Source organism: Schistocerca piceifrons, unplaced genomic scaffold, assembly GCF_021461385.2.
Source record: "Schistocerca piceifrons isolate TAMUIC-IGC-003096 unplaced genomic scaffold, iqSchPice1.1 HiC_scaffold_635, whole genome shotgun sequence".
Lineage (NCBI taxonomy): Eukaryota > Metazoa > Arthropoda > Insecta > Orthoptera > Acrididae > Schistocerca > Schistocerca piceifrons.
The window spans coordinates 23,861-38,133 of NW_025728878.1; the positions used below are offsets into that span (position 1 = coordinate 23,861).

The following is a 14,273-nucleotide window of genomic DNA, read 5'->3' on the forward strand; positions in this document are numbered from 1 at the left end:
AGCGAGTAGGAGGCCGGAAAAACAATAATTTAAGAGCGCGTGGCAAAAGTACTCATACGCGAAATTAAAAGCCTGCTGCGGTGGCCGGGAATCGAACCCGGATCAACTGCTTGGAAGGCAACTATGCTGACCATTACACCACCACCGCACAAGCGAGCGCCCCGCCTCCGCGCTGTGTCGGCTTCCCGCCTGTCGGCAGCGGCCGAAGGTGATCGTACCTGGCAGGCGCATTTCGAGGTAGGCTAGGGGAGCACATCCAGACGCATTCGGACAGCGTATCCGCGCACATTTCGCATCCTTTGGCAAGAGTCGGCGCCGGCGAGGACCGCGTTCTGGCGGCATTTTTAAGCAGTGCAGTGCAGGATTCAGCGTCTGCAGCATCTTCTCCACAGAATGCTACGGCGCTTGACGGCAGTCCCACTTTCCCTTGAGACATCTGCTCGGGAAGCAGCGTGAAGTTGCCGCTGGCCCCAGCATCGGTGGTTCAGTGGTAGAATGCTCGCCTGCCACGCGGGCGGCCCGGGTTCGATTCCCGGCCGATGCATCATTTTGCTTTTCCCGCGATAATGCTGCCGTGTGGCTTGCGCGCTTGAGATGCACGATCCGCAAGAATATATAGCTGGATTCCCTTGAGAAGAACCGAGAACGCAGCACTCGCCGGTCCCCACTAGGACGCTCGCATGATGTTCTGCAGACTAGCGTCGGCTTGGCCTCACAAGTTGCTGTGTCCAGGTGCCTCCGAGGCACTGAGCTTTAACGACAAGGAGTGCAGCCTATCGTTGCAACAGCTGCAGCAACACCGCAATCAACTGGGCCGGCAGTGCGCGTGTAGCAACAGAACACGTTACCCAGGAAGTACAGTGTCTCTACGTCTAATATTGGGTACGGTATTTACCCAGTTTCCAGGACCAGTGGTGCACCCGTGCCTCGGTAGCGCAGTAGGCAGCGCGTAAGTCTCATAATCTTAAGGTCGTGAGTTCGATCCTCACCCGGGGCATTTAATTTTCTGTGACTGATGGTGGCGCTGTTGCTAGGGCGCCAACGTAGTTCTTGTTTGTTATCCACAACTTTTCAACGCTTCAGCGGGAAAATGTTTACCTCCTGTTATTGCTACTTACAGCTTCCCTTTTCCTCTTCTCCCAGCAGAGCATGAAGCCAAAAGCATTGCTCTGCGGCGTTTGAGGTGCGCGCCTTGCCAGTCAGTCTGTGCAAAGATGCTCGCAAAGAGAGAAGGGCGCCGACGCGGCACTCGACACGAAATGCGACAAGCGACCGTACGAACGGTCGAACGAAACGGCCGCATCCGGTGTGGTCTAGTGGCTAGGATACCTGGCTTTCACCCAGGAGGCCCGGGTTCGATTCCCGGTACCGGAACGGAATTTTTTCCACACGAGTCGTGACAAGTTTGAGCTGTCCGAGCGGCCGTTTCCCGTCCTGCTCGCAATATAGCTACTGTTTCGTGACCGTCAGCAGAATATAGACTAGGGAAGCAGACGCACGACGACCATAGAAATGGTGTACGGCTTCATGCCACCAGTTTCCAGCGTAGGGCTGAGCAACTGCATCTGCTGGGGCCCGTTAGCTCAGTTGGTTAGAGCGTCGTGCTAATAACGCGAAGGTCGTGGGTTCGATCCCCCCACGGGCCACTGCTCTTTTACTACTACGAAAAGGCAGCGCCGATTTCAGCTGGCGAGTGTGATGACCAAAAGATCATCACCCTGCGTGGAAGTTGACAGAGGATCCGAACCCGACTCGTCGGGAAGCGCTACATCATTCACTCGGCAATGGCCATAATATCTTGAATACACTGGTTCTCAACCGATAAAGAGAAAATGAAAGAAAATGTCCGATTGCCGATGCGCAACCACTTTGGCCCCTGTCAGTACTTGGGCGGGTGAGCGCATGGGAACACAGGGTACTATTAGCAGTTTTACTTCCTATTTTTGTTTCTCCTTAGTTTTCGGAGCTGCAGCCCGATTCGGTCAGGGAGACGCCACCGTGAAATGAAGGGGGCGTGCTGTGTGTCCATCGCCTAGCCTCACCTCTCTTTACCTCTCTCAGTCGTTTCTCGTGCTTGTCGTTTTGATATAGGCCGATTTGAGAGCGTCAGCTCTCGCGTCAGCCGAGCAAAGTCGAGACAAGTCGAGACACACTAAGGGCTGGTATGCAGCGAGTAGGAGGCCGGAAAAACAATAATTTAAGAGCGCGTGGCAAAAGTACTCATACGCGAAATTAAAAGCCTGCTGCGGTGGCCGGGAATCGAACCCGGATCAACTGCTTGGAAGGCAACTATGCTGACCATTACACCACCACCGCACAAGCGAGCGCCCCGCCTCCGCGCTGTGTCGGCTTCCCGCCTGTCGGCAGCGGCCGAAGGTGATCGTACCTGGCAGGCGCATTTCGAGGTAGGCTAGGGGAGCACATCCAGACGCATTCGGACAGCGTATCCGCGCACATTTCGCATCCTTTGGCAAGAGTCGGCGCCGGCGAGGACCGCGTTCTGGCGGCATTTTTAAGCAGTGCAGTGCAGGATTCAGCGTCTGCAGCATCTTCTCCACAGAATGCTACGGCGCTTGACGGCAGTCCCACTTTCCCTTGAGACATCTGCTCGGGAAGCAGCGTGAAGTTGCCGCTGGCCCCAGCATCGGTGGTTCAGTGGTAGAATGCTCGCCTGCCACGCGGGCGGCCCGGGTTCGATTCCCGGCCGATGCATCATTTTGCTTTTCCCGCGATAATGCTGCCGTGTGGCTTGCGCGCTTGAGATGCACGATCCGCAAGAATATATAGCTGGATTCCCTTGAGAAGAACCGAGAACGCAGCACTCGCCGGTCCCCACTAGGACGCTCGCATGATGTTCTGCAGACTAGCGTCGGCTTGGCCTCACAAGTTGCTGTGTCCAGGTGCCTCCGAGGCACTGAGCTTTAACGACAAGGAGTGCAGCCTATCGTTGCAACAGCTGCAGCAACACCGCAATCAACTGGGCCGGCAGTGCGCGTGTAGCAACAGAACACGTTACCCAGGAAGTACAGTGTCTCTACGTCTAATATTGGGTACGGTATTTACCCAGTTTCCAGGACCAGTGGTGCACCCGTGCCTCGGTAGCGCAGTAGGCAGCGCGTAAGTCTCATAATCTTAAGGTCGTGAGTTCGATCCTCACCCGGGGCATTTAATTTTCTGTGACTGATGGTGGCGCTGTTGCTAGGGCGCCAACGTAGTTCTTGTTTGTTATCCACAACTTTTCAACGCTTCAGCGGGAAAATGTTTACCTCCTGTTATTGCTACTTACAGCTTCCCTTTTCCTCTTCTCCCAGCAGAGCATGAAGCCAAAAGCATTGCTCTGCGGCGTTTGAGGTGCGCGCCTTGCCAGTCAGTCTGTGCAAAGATGCTCGCAAAGAGAGAAGGGCGCCGACGCGGCACTCGACACGAAATGCGACAAGCGACCGTACGAACGGTCGAACGAAACGGCCGCATCCGGTGTGGTCTAGTGGCTAGGATACCTGGCTTTCACCCAGGAGGCCCGGGTTCGATTCCCGGTACCGGAACGGAATTTTTTCCACACGAGTCGTGACAAGTTTGAGCTGTCCGAGCGGCCGTTTCCCGTCCTGCTCGCAATATAGCTACTGTTTCGTGACCGTCAGCAGAATATAGACTAGGGAAGCAGACGCACGACGACCATAGAAATGGTGTACGGCTTCATGCCACCAGTTTCCAGCGTAGGGCTGAGCAACTGCATCTGCTGGGGCCCGTTAGCTCAGTTGGTTAGAGCGTCGTGCTAATAACGCGAAGGTCGTGGGTTCGATCCCCCCACGGGCCACTGCTCTTTTACTACTACGAAAAGGCAGCGCCGATTTCAGCTGGCGAGTGTGATGACCAAAAGATCATCACCCTGCGTGGAAGTTGACAGAGGATCCGAACCCGACTCGTCGGGAAGCGCTACATCATTCACTCGGCAATGGCCATAATATCTTGAATACACTGGTTCTCAACCGATAAAGAGAAAATGAAAGAAAATGTCCGATTGCCGATGCGCAACCACTTTGGCCCCTGTCAGTACTTGGGCGGGTGAGCGCATGGGAACACAGGGTACTATTAGCAGTTTTACTTCCTATTTTTGTTTCTCCTTAGTTTTCGGAGCTGCAGCCCGATTCGGTCAGGGAGACGCCACCGTGAAATGAAGGGGGCGTGCTGTGTGTCCATCGCCTAGCCTCACCTCTCTTTACCTCTCTCAGTCGTTTCTCGTGCTTGTCGTTTTGATATAGGCCGATTTGAGAGCGTCAGCTCTCGCGTCAGCCGAGCAAAGTCGAGACAAGTCGAGACACACTAAGGGCTGGTATGCAGCGAGTAGGAGGCCGGAAAAACAATAATTTAAGAGCGCGTGGCAAAAGTACTCATACGCGAAATTAAAAGCCTGCTGCGGTGGCCGGGAATCGAACCCGGATCAACTGCTTGGAAGGCAACTATGCTGACCATTACACCACCACCGCACAAGCGAGCGCCCCGCCTCCGCGCTGTGTCGGCTTCCCGCCTGTCGGCAGCGGCCGAAGGTGATCGTACCTGGCAGGCGCATTTCGAGGTAGGCTAGGGGAGCACATCCAGACGCATTCGGACAGCGTATCCGCGCACATTTCGCATCCTTTGGCAAGAGTCGGCGCCGGCGAGGACCGCGTTCTGGCGGCATTTTTAAGCAGTGCAGTGCAGGATTCAGCGTCTGCAGCATCTTCTCCACAGAATGCTACGGCGCTTGACGGTAGTCCCACTTTCCCTTGAGACATCTGCTCGGGAAGCAGCGTGAAGTTGCCGCTGGCCCCAGCATCGGTGGTTCAGTGGTAGAATGCTCGCCTGCCACGCGGGCGGCCCGGGTTCGATTCCCGGCCGATGCATCATTTTGCTTTTCCCGCGATAATGCTGCCGTGTGGCTTGCGCGCTTGAGATGCACGATCCGCAAGAATATATAGCTGGATTCCCTTGAGAAGAACCGAGAACGCAGCACTCGCCGGTCCCCACTAGGACGCTCGCATGATGTTCTGCAGACTAGCGTCGGCTTGGCCTCACAAGTTGCTGTGTCCAGTTGCCTCCGAGGCACTGAGCTTTAACGACAAGGAGTGCTGCCTATCGTTGCAACAGCTGCAGCAACACCGCAATCAACTGGGCCGGCAGTGCGCGTGTAGCAACAGAACACGTTACCCAGGAAGTACAGTGTCTCTACGTCTAATATTGGGTACGGTATTTACCCAGTTTCCAGGACCAGTGGTGCACCCGTGCCTCGGTAGCGCAGTAGGCAGCGCGTAAGTCTCATAATCTTAAGGTCGTGAGTTCGATCCTCACCCGGGGCATTTAATTTTCTGTGACTGATGGTGGCGCTGTTGCTAGGGCGCCAACGTAGTTCTTGTTTGTTATCCACAACTTTTCAACGCTTCAGCGGGAAAATGTTTACCTCCTGTTATTGCTACTTACAGCTTCCCTTTTCCTCTTCTCCCAGCAGAGCATGAAGCCAAAAGCATTGCTCTGCGGCGTTTGAGGTGCGCGCCTTGCCAGTCAGTCTGTGCAAAGATGCTCGCAAAGAGAGAAGGGCGCCGACGCGGCACTCGACACGAAATGCGACAAGCGACCGTACGAACGGTCGAACGAAACGGCCGCATCCGGTGTGGTCTAGTGGCTAGGATACCTGGCTTTCACCCAGGAGGCCCGGGTTCGATTCCCGGTACCGGAACGGAATTTTTTCCACACGAGTCGTGACAAGTTTGAGCTGTCCGAGCGGCCGTTTCCCGTCCTGCTCGCAATATAGCTACTGTTTCGTGACCGTCAGCAGAATATAGACTAGGGAAGCAGACGCACGACGACCATAGAAATGGTGTACGGCTTCATGCCACCAGTTTCCAGCGTAGGGCTGAGCAACTGCATCTGCTGGGGCCCGTTAGCTCAGTTGGTTAGAGCGTCGTGCTAATAACGCGAAGGTCGTGGGTTCGATCCCCCCACGGGCCACTGCTCTTTTACTACTACGAAAAGGCAGCGCCGATTTCAGCTGGCGAGTGTGATGACCAAAAGATCATCACCCTGCGTGGAAGTTGACAGAGGATCCGAACCCGACTCGTCGGGAAGCGCTACATCATTCACTCGGCAATGGCCATAATATCTTGAATACACTGGTTCTCAACCGATAAAGAGAAAATGAAAGAAAATGTCCGATTGCCGATGCGCAACCACTTTGGCCCCTGTCAGTACTTGGGCGGGTGAGCGCATGGGAACACAGGGTACTATTGGCAGTTTTACTTCCTATTTTTGTTTCTCCTTAGTTTTCGGAGCTGCAGCCCGATTCGGTCAGGGAGACGCCACCGTGAAATGAAGGGGGCGTGCTGTGTGTCCATCGCCTAGCCTCACCTCTCTTTACCTCTCTCAGTCGTTTCTCGTGCTTGTCGTTTTGATATAGGCCGATTTGAGAGCGTCAGCTCTCGCGTCAGCCGAGCAAAGTCGAGACAAGTCGAGACACACTAAGGGCTGGTATGCAGCGAGTAGGAGGCCGGAAAAACAATAATTTAAGAGCGCGTGGCAAAAGTACTCATACGCGAAATTAAAAGCCTGCTGCGGTGGCCGGGAATCGAACCCGGATCAACTGCTTGGAAGGCAACTATGCTGACCATTACACCACCACCGCACAAGCGAGCGCCCCGCCTCCGCGCTGTGTCGGCTTCCCGCCTGTCGGCAGCGGCCGAAGGTGATCGTACCTGGCAGGCGCATTTCGAGGTAGGCTAGGGGAGCACATCCAGACGCATTCGGACAGCGTATCCGCGCACATTTCGCATCCTTTGGCAAGAGTCGGCGCCGGCGAGGACCGCGTTCTGGCGGCATTTTTAAGCAGTGCAGTGCAGGATTCAGCGTCTGCAGCATCTTCTCCACAGAATGCTACGGCGCTTGACGGCAGTCCCACTTTCCCTTGAGACATCTGCTCGGGAAGCAGCGTGAAGTTGCCGCTGGCCCCAGCATCGGTGGTTCAGTGGTAGAATGCTCGCCTGCCACGCGGGCGGCCCGGGTTCGATTCCCGGCCGATGCATCATTTTGCTTTTCCCGCGATAATGCTGCCGTGTGGCTTGCGCGCTTGAGATGCACGATCCGCAAGAATATATAGCTGGATTCCCTTGAGAAGAACCGAGAACGCAGCACTCGCCGGTCCCCACTAGGACGCTCGCATGATGTTCTGCAGACTAGCGTCGGCTTGGCCTCACAAGTTGCTGTGTCCAGGTGCCTCCGAGGCACTGAGCTTTAACGACAAGGAGTGCTGCCTATCGTTGCAACAGCTGCAGCAACACCGCAATCAACTGGGCCGGCAGTGCGCGTGTAGCAACAGAACACGTTACCCAGGAAGTACAGTGTCTCTACGTCTAATATTGGGTACGGTATTTACCCAGTTTCCAGGACCAGTGGTGCACCCGTGCCTCGGTAGCGCAGTAGGCAGCGCGTAAGTCTCATAATCTTAAGGTCGTGAGTTCGATCCTCACCCGGGGCATTTAATTTTCTGTGACTGATGGTGGCGCTGTTGCTAGGGCGCCAACGTAGTTCTTGTTTGTTATCCACAACTTTTCAACGCTTCAGCGGGAAAATGTTTACCTCCTGTTATTGCTACTTACAGCTTCCCTTTTCCTCTTCTCCCAGCAGAGCATGAAGCCAAAAGCATTGCTCTGCGGCGTTTGAGGTGCGCGCCTTGCCAGTCAGTCTGTGCAAAGATGCTCGCAAAGAGAGAAGGGCGCCGACGCGGCACTCGACACGAAATGCGACAAGCGACCGTACGAACGGTCGAACGAAACGGCCGCATCCGGTGTGGTCTAGTGGCTAGGATACCTGGCTTTCACCCAGGAGGCCCGGGTTCGATTCCCGGTACCGGAACGGAATTTTTTCCACACGAGTCGTGACAAGTTTGAGCTGTCCGAGCGGCCGTTTCCCGTCCTGCTCGCAATATAGCTACTGTTTCGTGACCGTCAGCAGAATATAGACTAGGGAAGCAGACGCACGACGACCATAGAAATGGTGTACGGCTTCATGCCACCAGTTTCCAGCGTAGGGCTGAGCAACTGCATCTGCTGGGGCCCGTTAGCTCAGTTGGTTAGAGCGTCGTGCTAATAACGCGAAGGTCGTGGGTTCGATCCCCCCACGGGCCACTGCTCTTTTACTACTACGAAAAGGCAGCGCCGATTTCAGCTGGCGAGTGTGATGACCAAAAGATCATCACCCTGCGTGGAAGTTGACAGAGGATCCGAACCCGACTCGTCGGGAAGCGCTACATCATTCACTCGGCAATGGCCATAATATCTTGAATACACTGGTTCTCAACCGATAAAGAGAAAATGAAAGAAAATGTCCGATTGCCGATGCGCAACCACTTTGGCCCCTGTCAGTACTTGGGCGGGTGAGCGCATGGGAACACAGGGTACTATTGGCAGTTTTACTTCCTATTTTTGTTTCTCCTTAGTTTTCGGAGCTGCAGCCCGATTCGGTCAGGGAGACGCCACCGTGAAATGAAGGGGGCGTGCTGTGTGTCCATCGCCTAGCCTCACCTCTCTTTACCTCTCTCAGTCGTTTCTCGTGCTTGTCGTTTTGATATAGGCCGATTTGAGAGCGTCAGCTCTCGCGTCAGCCGAGCAAAGTCGAGACAAGTCGAGACACACTAAGGGCTGGTATGCAGCGAGTAGGAGGCCGGAAAAACAATAATTTAAGAGCGCGTGGCAAAAGTACTCATACGCGAAATTAAAAGCCTGCTGCGGTGGCCGGGAATCGAACCCGGATCAACTGCTTGGAAGGCAACTATGCTGACCATTACACCACCACCGCACAAGCGAGCGCCCCGCCTCCGCGCTGTGTCGGCTTCCCGCCTGTCGGCAGCGGCCGAAGGTGATCGTACCTGGCAGGCGCATTTCGAGGTAGGCTAGGGGAGCACATCCAGACGCATTCGGACAGCGTATCCGCGCACATTTCGCATCCTTTGGCAAGAGTCGGCGCCGGCGAGGACCGCGTTCTGGCGGCATTTTTAAGCAGTGCAGTGCAGGATTCAGCGTCTGCAGCATCTTCTCCACAGAATGCTACGGCGCTTGACGGCAGTCCCACTTTCCCTTGAGACATCTGCTCGGGAAGCAGCGTGAAGTTGCCGCTGGCCCCAGCATCGGTGGTTCAGTGGTAGAATGCTCGCCTGCCACGCGGGCGGCCCGGGTTCGATTCCCGGCCGATGCATCATTTTGCTTTTCCCGCGATAATGCTGCCGTGTGGCTTGCGCGCTTGAGATGCACGATCCGCAAGAATATATAGCTGGATTCCCTTGAGAAGAACCGAGAACGCAGCACTCGCCGGTCCCCACTAGGACGCTCGCATGATGTTCTGCAGACTAGCGTCGGCTTGGCCTCACAAGTTGCTGTGTCCAGGTGCCTCCGAGGCACTGAGCTTTAACGACAAGGAGTGCTGCCTATCGTTGCAACAGCTGCAGCAACACCGCAATCAACTGGGCCGGCAGTGCGCGTGTAGCAACAGAACACGTTACCCAGGAAGTACAGTGTCTCTACGTCTAATATTGGGTACGGTATTTACCCAGTTTCCAGGACCAGTGGTGCACCCGTGCCTCGGTAGCGCAGTAGGCAGCGCGTAAGTCTCATAATCTTAAGGTCGTGAGTTCGATCCTCACCCGGGGCATTTAATTTTCTGTGACTGATGGTGGCGCTGTTGCTAGGGCGCCAACGTAGTTCTTGTTTGTTATCCACAACTTTTCAACGCTTCAGCGGGAAAATGTTTACCTCCTGTTATTGCTACTTACAGCTTCCCTTTTCCTCTTCTCCCAGCAGAGCATGAAGCCAAAAGCATTGCTCTGCGGCGTTTGAGGTGCGCGCCTTGCCAGTCAGTCTGTGCAAAGATGCTCGCAAAGAGAGAAGGGCGCCGACGCGGCACTCGACACGAAATGCGACAAGCGACCGTACGAACGGTCGAACGAAACGGCCGCATCCGGTGTGGTCTAGTGGCTAGGATACCTGGCTTTCACCCAGGAGGCCCGGGTTCGATTCCCGGTACCGGAACGGAATTTTTTCCACACGAGTCGTGACAAGTTTGAGCTGTCCGAGCGGCCGTTTCCCGTCCTGCTCGCAATATAGCTACTGTTTCGTGACCGTCAGCAGAATATAGACTAGGGAAGCAGACGCACGACGACCATAGAAATGGTGTACGGCTTCATGCCACCAGTTTCCAGCGTAGGGCTGAGCAACTGCATCTGCTGGGGCCCGTTAGCTCAGTTGGTTAGAGCGTCGTGCTAATAACGCGAAGGTCGTGGGTTCGATCCCCCCACGGGCCACTGCTCTTTTACTACTACGAAAAGGCAGCGCCGATTTCAGCTGGCGAGTGTGATGACCAAAAGATCATCACCCTGCGTGGAAGTTGACAGAGGATCCGAACCCGACTCGTCGGGAAGCGCTACATCATTCACTCGGCAATGGCCATAATATCTTGAATACACTGGTTCTCAACCGATAAAGAGAAAATGAAAGAAAATGTCCGATTGCCGATGCGCAACCACTTTGGCCCCTGTCAGTACTTGGGCGGGTGAGCGCATGGGAACACAGGGTACTATTGGCAGTTTTACTTCCTATTTTTGTTTCTCCTTAGTTTTCGGAGCTGCAGCCCGATTCGGTCAGGGAGACGCCACCGTGAAATGAAGGGGGCGTGCTGTGTGTCCATCGCCTAGCCTCACCTCTCTTTACCTCTCTCAGTCGTTTCTCGTGCTTGTCGTTTTGATATAGGCCGATTTGAGAGCGTCAGCTCTCGCGTCAGCCGAGCAAAGTCGAGACAAGTCGAGACACACTAAGGGCTGGTATGCAGCGAGTAGGAGGCCGGAAAAACAATAATTTAAGAGCGCGTGGCAAAAGTACTCATACGCGAAATTAAAAGCCTGCTGCGGTGGCCGGGAATCGAACCCGGATCAACTGCTTGGAAGGCAACTATGCTGACCATTACACCACCACCGCACAAGCGAGCGCCCCGCCTCCGCGCTGTGTCGGCTTCCCGCCTGTCGGCAGCGGCCGAAGGTGATCGTACCTGGCAGGCGCATTTCGAGGTAGGCTAGGGGAGCACATCCAGACGCATTCGGACAGCGTATCCGCGCACATTTCGCATCCTTTGGCAAGAGTCGGCGCCGGCGAGGACCGCGTTCTGGCGGCATTTTTAAGCAGTGCAGTGCAGGATTCAGCGTCTGCAGCATCTTCTCCACAGAATGCTACGGCGCTTGACGGCAGTCCCACTTTCCCTTGAGACATCTGCTCGGGAAGCAGCGTGAAGTTGCCGCTGGCCCCAGCATCGGTGGTTCAGTGGTAGAATGCTCGCCTGCCACGCGGGCGGCCCGGGTTCGATTCCCGGCCGATGCATCATTTTGCTTTTCCCGCGATAATGCTGCCGTGTGGCTTGCGCGCTTGAGATGCACGATCCGCAAGAATATATAGCTGGATTCCCTTGAGAAGAACCGAGAACGCAGCACTCGCCGGTCCCCACTAGGACGCTCGCATGATGTTCTGCAGACTAGCGTCGGCTTGGCCTCACAAGTTGCTGTGTCCAGTTGCCTCCGAGGCACTGAGCTTTAACGACAAGGAGTGCTGCCTATCGTTGCAACAGCTGCAGCAACACCGCAATCAACTGGGCCGGCAGTGCGCGTGTAGCAACAGAACACGTTACCCAGGAAGTACAGTGTCTCTACGTCTAATATTGGGTACGGTATTTACCCAGTTTCCAGGACCAGTGGTGCACCCGTGCCTCGGTAGCGCAGTAGGCAGCGCGTAAGTCTCATAATCTTAAGGTCGTGAGTTCGATCCTCACCCGGGGCATTTAATTTTCTGTGACTGATGGTGGCGCTGTTGCTAGGGCGCCAACGTAGTTCTTGTTTGTTATCCACAACTTTTCAACGCTTCAGCGGGAAAATGTTTACCTCCTGTTATTGCTACTTACAGCTTCCCTTTTCCTCTTCTCCCAGCAGAGCATGAAGCCAAAAGCATTGCTCTGCGGCGTTTGAGGTGCGCGCCTTGCCAGTCAGTCTGTGCAAAGATGCTCGCAAAGAGAGAAGGGCGCCGACGCGGCACTCGACACGAAATGCGACAAGCGACCGTACGAACGGTCGAACGAAACGGCCGCATCCGGTGTGGTCTAGTGGCTAGGATACCTGGCTTTCACCCAGGAGGCCCGGGTTCGATTCCCGGTACCGGAACGGAATTTTTTCCACACGAGTCGTGACAAGTTTGAGCTGTCCGAGCGGCCGTTTCCCGTCCTGCTCGCAATATAGCTACTGTTTCGTGACCGTCAGCAGAATATAGACTAGGGAAGCAGACGCACGACGACCATAGAAATGGTGTACGGCTTCATGCCACCAGTTTCCAGCGTAGGGCTGAGCAACTGCATCTGCTGGGGCCCGTTAGCTCAGTTGGTTAGAGCGTCGTGCTAATAACGCGAAGGTCGTGGGTTCGATCCCCCCACGGGCCACTGCTCTTTTACTACTACGAAAAGGCAGCGCCGATTTCAGCTGGCGAGTGTGATGACCAAAAGATCATCACCCTGCGTGGAAGTTGACAGAGGATCCGAACCCGACTCGTCGGGAAGCGCTACATCATTCACTCGGCAATGGCCATAATATCTTGAATACACTGGTTCTCAACCGATAAAGAGAAAATGAAAGAAAATGTCCGATTGCCGATGCGCAACCACTTTGGCCCCTGTCAGTACTTGGGCGGGTGAGCGCATGGGAACACAGGGTACTATTGGCAGTTTTACTTCCTATTTTTGTTTCTCCTTAGTTTTCGGAGCTGCAGCCCGATTCGGTCAGGGAGACGCCACCGTGAAATGAAGGGGGCGTGCTGTGTGTCCATCGCCTAGCCTCACCTCTCTTTACCTCTCTCAGTCGTTTCTCGTGCTTGTCGTTTTGATATAGGCCGATTTGAGAGCGTCAGCTCTCGCGTCAGCCGAGCAAAGTCGAGACAAGTCGAGACACACTAAGGGCTGGTATGCAGCGAGTAGGAGGCCGGAAAAACAATAATTTAAGAGCGCGTGGCAAAAGTACTCATACGCGAAATTAAAAGCCTGCTGCGGTGGCCGGGAATCGAACCCGGATCAACTGCTTGGAAGGCAACTATGCTGACCATTACACCACCACCGCACAAGCGAGCGCCCCGCCTCCGCGCTGTGTCGGCTTCCCGCCTGTCGGCAGCGGCCGAAGGTGATCGTACCTGGCAGGCGCATTTCGAGGTAGGCTAGGGGAGCACATCCAGACGCATTCGGACAGCGTATCCGCGCACATTTCGCATCCTTTGGCAAGAGTCGGCGCCGGCGAGGACCGCGTTCTGGCGGCATTTTTAAGCAGTGCAGTGCAGGATTCAGCGTCTGCAGCATCTTCTCCACAGAATGCTACGGCGCTTGACGGCAGTCCCACTTTCCCTTGAGACATCTGCTCGGGAAGCAGCGTGAAGTTGCCGCTGGCCCCAGCATCGGTGGTTCAGTGGTAGAATGCTCGCCTGCCACGCGGGCGGCCCGGGTTCGATTCCCGGCCGATGCATCATTTTGCTTTTCCCGCGATAATGCTGCCGTGTGGCTTGCGCGCTTGAGATGCACGATCCGCAAGAATATATAGCTGGATTCCCTTGAGAAGAACCGAGAACGCAGCACTCGCCGGTCCCCACTAGGACGCTCGCATGATGTTCTGCAGACTAGCGTCGGCTTGGCCTCACAAGTTGCTGTGTCCAGGTGCCTCCGAGGCACTGAGCTTTAACGACAAGGAGTGCTGCCTATCGTTGCAACAGCTGCAGCAACACCGCAATCAACTGGGCCGGCAGTGCGCGTGTAGCAACAGAACACGTTACCCAGGAAGTACAGTGTCTCTACGTCTAATATTGGGTACGGTATTTACCCAGTTTCCAGGACCAGTGGTGCACCCGTGCCTCGGTAGCGCAGTAGGCAGCGCGTAAGTCTCATAATCTTAAGGTCGTGAGTTCGATCCTCACCCGGGGCATTTAATTTTCTGTGACTGATGGTGGCGCTGTTGCTAGGGCGCCAACGTAGTTCTTGTTTGTTATCCACAACTTTTCAACGCTTCAGCGGGAAAATGTTTACCTCCTGTTATTGCTACTTACAGCTTCCCTTTTCCTCTTCTCCCAGCAGAGCATGAAGCCAAAAGCATTGCTCTGCGGCGTTTGAGGTGCGCGCCTTGCCAGTCAGTCTGTGCAAAGATGCTCGCAAAGAGAGAAGGGCGCCGACGCGGCACTCGACACGAAATGCGA

General features: G+C 55.2%; 33 non-coding genes across 33 annotated transcripts; 26 read left to right on the plus strand and 7 right to left on the minus strand.

Annotated features, from left to right (window-relative positions):
- Positions 1-76: 76 nt before the first annotated feature.
- Trnag-ucc lies at positions 77-148 on the minus strand. The gene has a single exon. It is a non-coding gene; the product is annotated as a tRNA-Gly (tRNA).
- A 325-nt stretch (positions 149-473) lies between these two features.
- Trnag-gcc lies at positions 474-544 on the plus strand. The gene has a single exon. It is a non-coding gene; the product is annotated as a tRNA-Gly (tRNA).
- Positions 545-924: 380 nt separating this feature from the next.
- On the plus strand, positions 925-997 carry Trnam-cau. Its single transcript has one exon. It is a non-coding gene; the product is annotated as a tRNA-Met (tRNA).
- Positions 998-1,302: 305 nt separating this feature from the next.
- Trnae-uuc lies at positions 1,303-1,374 on the plus strand. Its single transcript has one exon. It is a non-coding gene; the product is annotated as a tRNA-Glu (tRNA).
- Positions 1,375-1,572: 198 nt separating this feature from the next.
- Trnai-aau lies at positions 1,573-1,646 on the plus strand. The gene has a single exon. It is a non-coding gene; the product is annotated as a tRNA-Ile (tRNA).
- A 598-nt stretch (positions 1,647-2,244) lies between these two features.
- On the minus strand, positions 2,245-2,316 carry Trnag-ucc. The gene has a single exon. It is a non-coding gene; the product is annotated as a tRNA-Gly (tRNA).
- Positions 2,317-2,641: 325 nt separating this feature from the next.
- Trnag-gcc lies at positions 2,642-2,712 on the plus strand. Its single transcript has one exon. It is a non-coding gene; the product is annotated as a tRNA-Gly (tRNA).
- Positions 2,713-3,092: 380 nt separating this feature from the next.
- Positions 3,093-3,165, plus strand: Trnam-cau. The gene has a single exon. It is a non-coding gene; the product is annotated as a tRNA-Met (tRNA).
- Positions 3,166-3,470: 305 nt separating this feature from the next.
- Trnae-uuc lies at positions 3,471-3,542 on the plus strand. Its single transcript has one exon. It is a non-coding gene; the product is annotated as a tRNA-Glu (tRNA).
- Positions 3,543-3,740: 198 nt separating this feature from the next.
- On the plus strand, positions 3,741-3,814 carry Trnai-aau. Its single transcript has one exon. It is a non-coding gene; the product is annotated as a tRNA-Ile (tRNA).
- Positions 3,815-4,412: 598 nt separating this feature from the next.
- Positions 4,413-4,484, minus strand: Trnag-ucc. The gene has a single exon. It is a non-coding gene; the product is annotated as a tRNA-Gly (tRNA).
- A 325-nt stretch (positions 4,485-4,809) lies between these two features.
- Positions 4,810-4,880, plus strand: Trnag-gcc. The gene has a single exon. It is a non-coding gene; the product is annotated as a tRNA-Gly (tRNA).
- Positions 4,881-5,260: 380 nt separating this feature from the next.
- On the plus strand, positions 5,261-5,333 carry Trnam-cau. The gene has a single exon. It is a non-coding gene; the product is annotated as a tRNA-Met (tRNA).
- A 305-nt stretch (positions 5,334-5,638) lies between these two features.
- On the plus strand, positions 5,639-5,710 carry Trnae-uuc. Its single transcript has one exon. It is a non-coding gene; the product is annotated as a tRNA-Glu (tRNA).
- A 198-nt stretch (positions 5,711-5,908) lies between these two features.
- Trnai-aau lies at positions 5,909-5,982 on the plus strand. The gene has a single exon. It is a non-coding gene; the product is annotated as a tRNA-Ile (tRNA).
- A 598-nt stretch (positions 5,983-6,580) lies between these two features.
- Positions 6,581-6,652, minus strand: Trnag-ucc. The gene has a single exon. It is a non-coding gene; the product is annotated as a tRNA-Gly (tRNA).
- Positions 6,653-6,977: 325 nt separating this feature from the next.
- Trnag-gcc lies at positions 6,978-7,048 on the plus strand. Its single transcript has one exon. It is a non-coding gene; the product is annotated as a tRNA-Gly (tRNA).
- A 380-nt stretch (positions 7,049-7,428) lies between these two features.
- Trnam-cau lies at positions 7,429-7,501 on the plus strand. The gene has a single exon. It is a non-coding gene; the product is annotated as a tRNA-Met (tRNA).
- Positions 7,502-7,806: 305 nt separating this feature from the next.
- On the plus strand, positions 7,807-7,878 carry Trnae-uuc. The gene has a single exon. It is a non-coding gene; the product is annotated as a tRNA-Glu (tRNA).
- Positions 7,879-8,076: 198 nt separating this feature from the next.
- Trnai-aau lies at positions 8,077-8,150 on the plus strand. The gene has a single exon. It is a non-coding gene; the product is annotated as a tRNA-Ile (tRNA).
- Positions 8,151-8,748: 598 nt separating this feature from the next.
- Trnag-ucc lies at positions 8,749-8,820 on the minus strand. The gene has a single exon. It is a non-coding gene; the product is annotated as a tRNA-Gly (tRNA).
- A 325-nt stretch (positions 8,821-9,145) lies between these two features.
- Positions 9,146-9,216, plus strand: Trnag-gcc. Its single transcript has one exon. It is a non-coding gene; the product is annotated as a tRNA-Gly (tRNA).
- Positions 9,217-9,596: 380 nt separating this feature from the next.
- Positions 9,597-9,669, plus strand: Trnam-cau. Its single transcript has one exon. It is a non-coding gene; the product is annotated as a tRNA-Met (tRNA).
- A 305-nt stretch (positions 9,670-9,974) lies between these two features.
- Positions 9,975-10,046, plus strand: Trnae-uuc. Its single transcript has one exon. It is a non-coding gene; the product is annotated as a tRNA-Glu (tRNA).
- Positions 10,047-10,244: 198 nt separating this feature from the next.
- On the plus strand, positions 10,245-10,318 carry Trnai-aau. The gene has a single exon. It is a non-coding gene; the product is annotated as a tRNA-Ile (tRNA).
- Positions 10,319-10,916: 598 nt separating this feature from the next.
- Trnag-ucc lies at positions 10,917-10,988 on the minus strand. Its single transcript has one exon. It is a non-coding gene; the product is annotated as a tRNA-Gly (tRNA).
- Positions 10,989-11,313: 325 nt separating this feature from the next.
- Positions 11,314-11,384, plus strand: Trnag-gcc. The gene has a single exon. It is a non-coding gene; the product is annotated as a tRNA-Gly (tRNA).
- Positions 11,385-11,764: 380 nt separating this feature from the next.
- On the plus strand, positions 11,765-11,837 carry Trnam-cau. The gene has a single exon. It is a non-coding gene; the product is annotated as a tRNA-Met (tRNA).
- Positions 11,838-12,142: 305 nt separating this feature from the next.
- Trnae-uuc lies at positions 12,143-12,214 on the plus strand. The gene has a single exon. It is a non-coding gene; the product is annotated as a tRNA-Glu (tRNA).
- A 198-nt stretch (positions 12,215-12,412) lies between these two features.
- Positions 12,413-12,486, plus strand: Trnai-aau. The gene has a single exon. It is a non-coding gene; the product is annotated as a tRNA-Ile (tRNA).
- A 598-nt stretch (positions 12,487-13,084) lies between these two features.
- Trnag-ucc lies at positions 13,085-13,156 on the minus strand. Its single transcript has one exon. It is a non-coding gene; the product is annotated as a tRNA-Gly (tRNA).
- A 325-nt stretch (positions 13,157-13,481) lies between these two features.
- Trnag-gcc lies at positions 13,482-13,552 on the plus strand. The gene has a single exon. It is a non-coding gene; the product is annotated as a tRNA-Gly (tRNA).
- A 380-nt stretch (positions 13,553-13,932) lies between these two features.
- Trnam-cau lies at positions 13,933-14,005 on the plus strand. Its single transcript has one exon. It is a non-coding gene; the product is annotated as a tRNA-Met (tRNA).
- Positions 14,006-14,273: the final 268 nt, after the last annotated feature.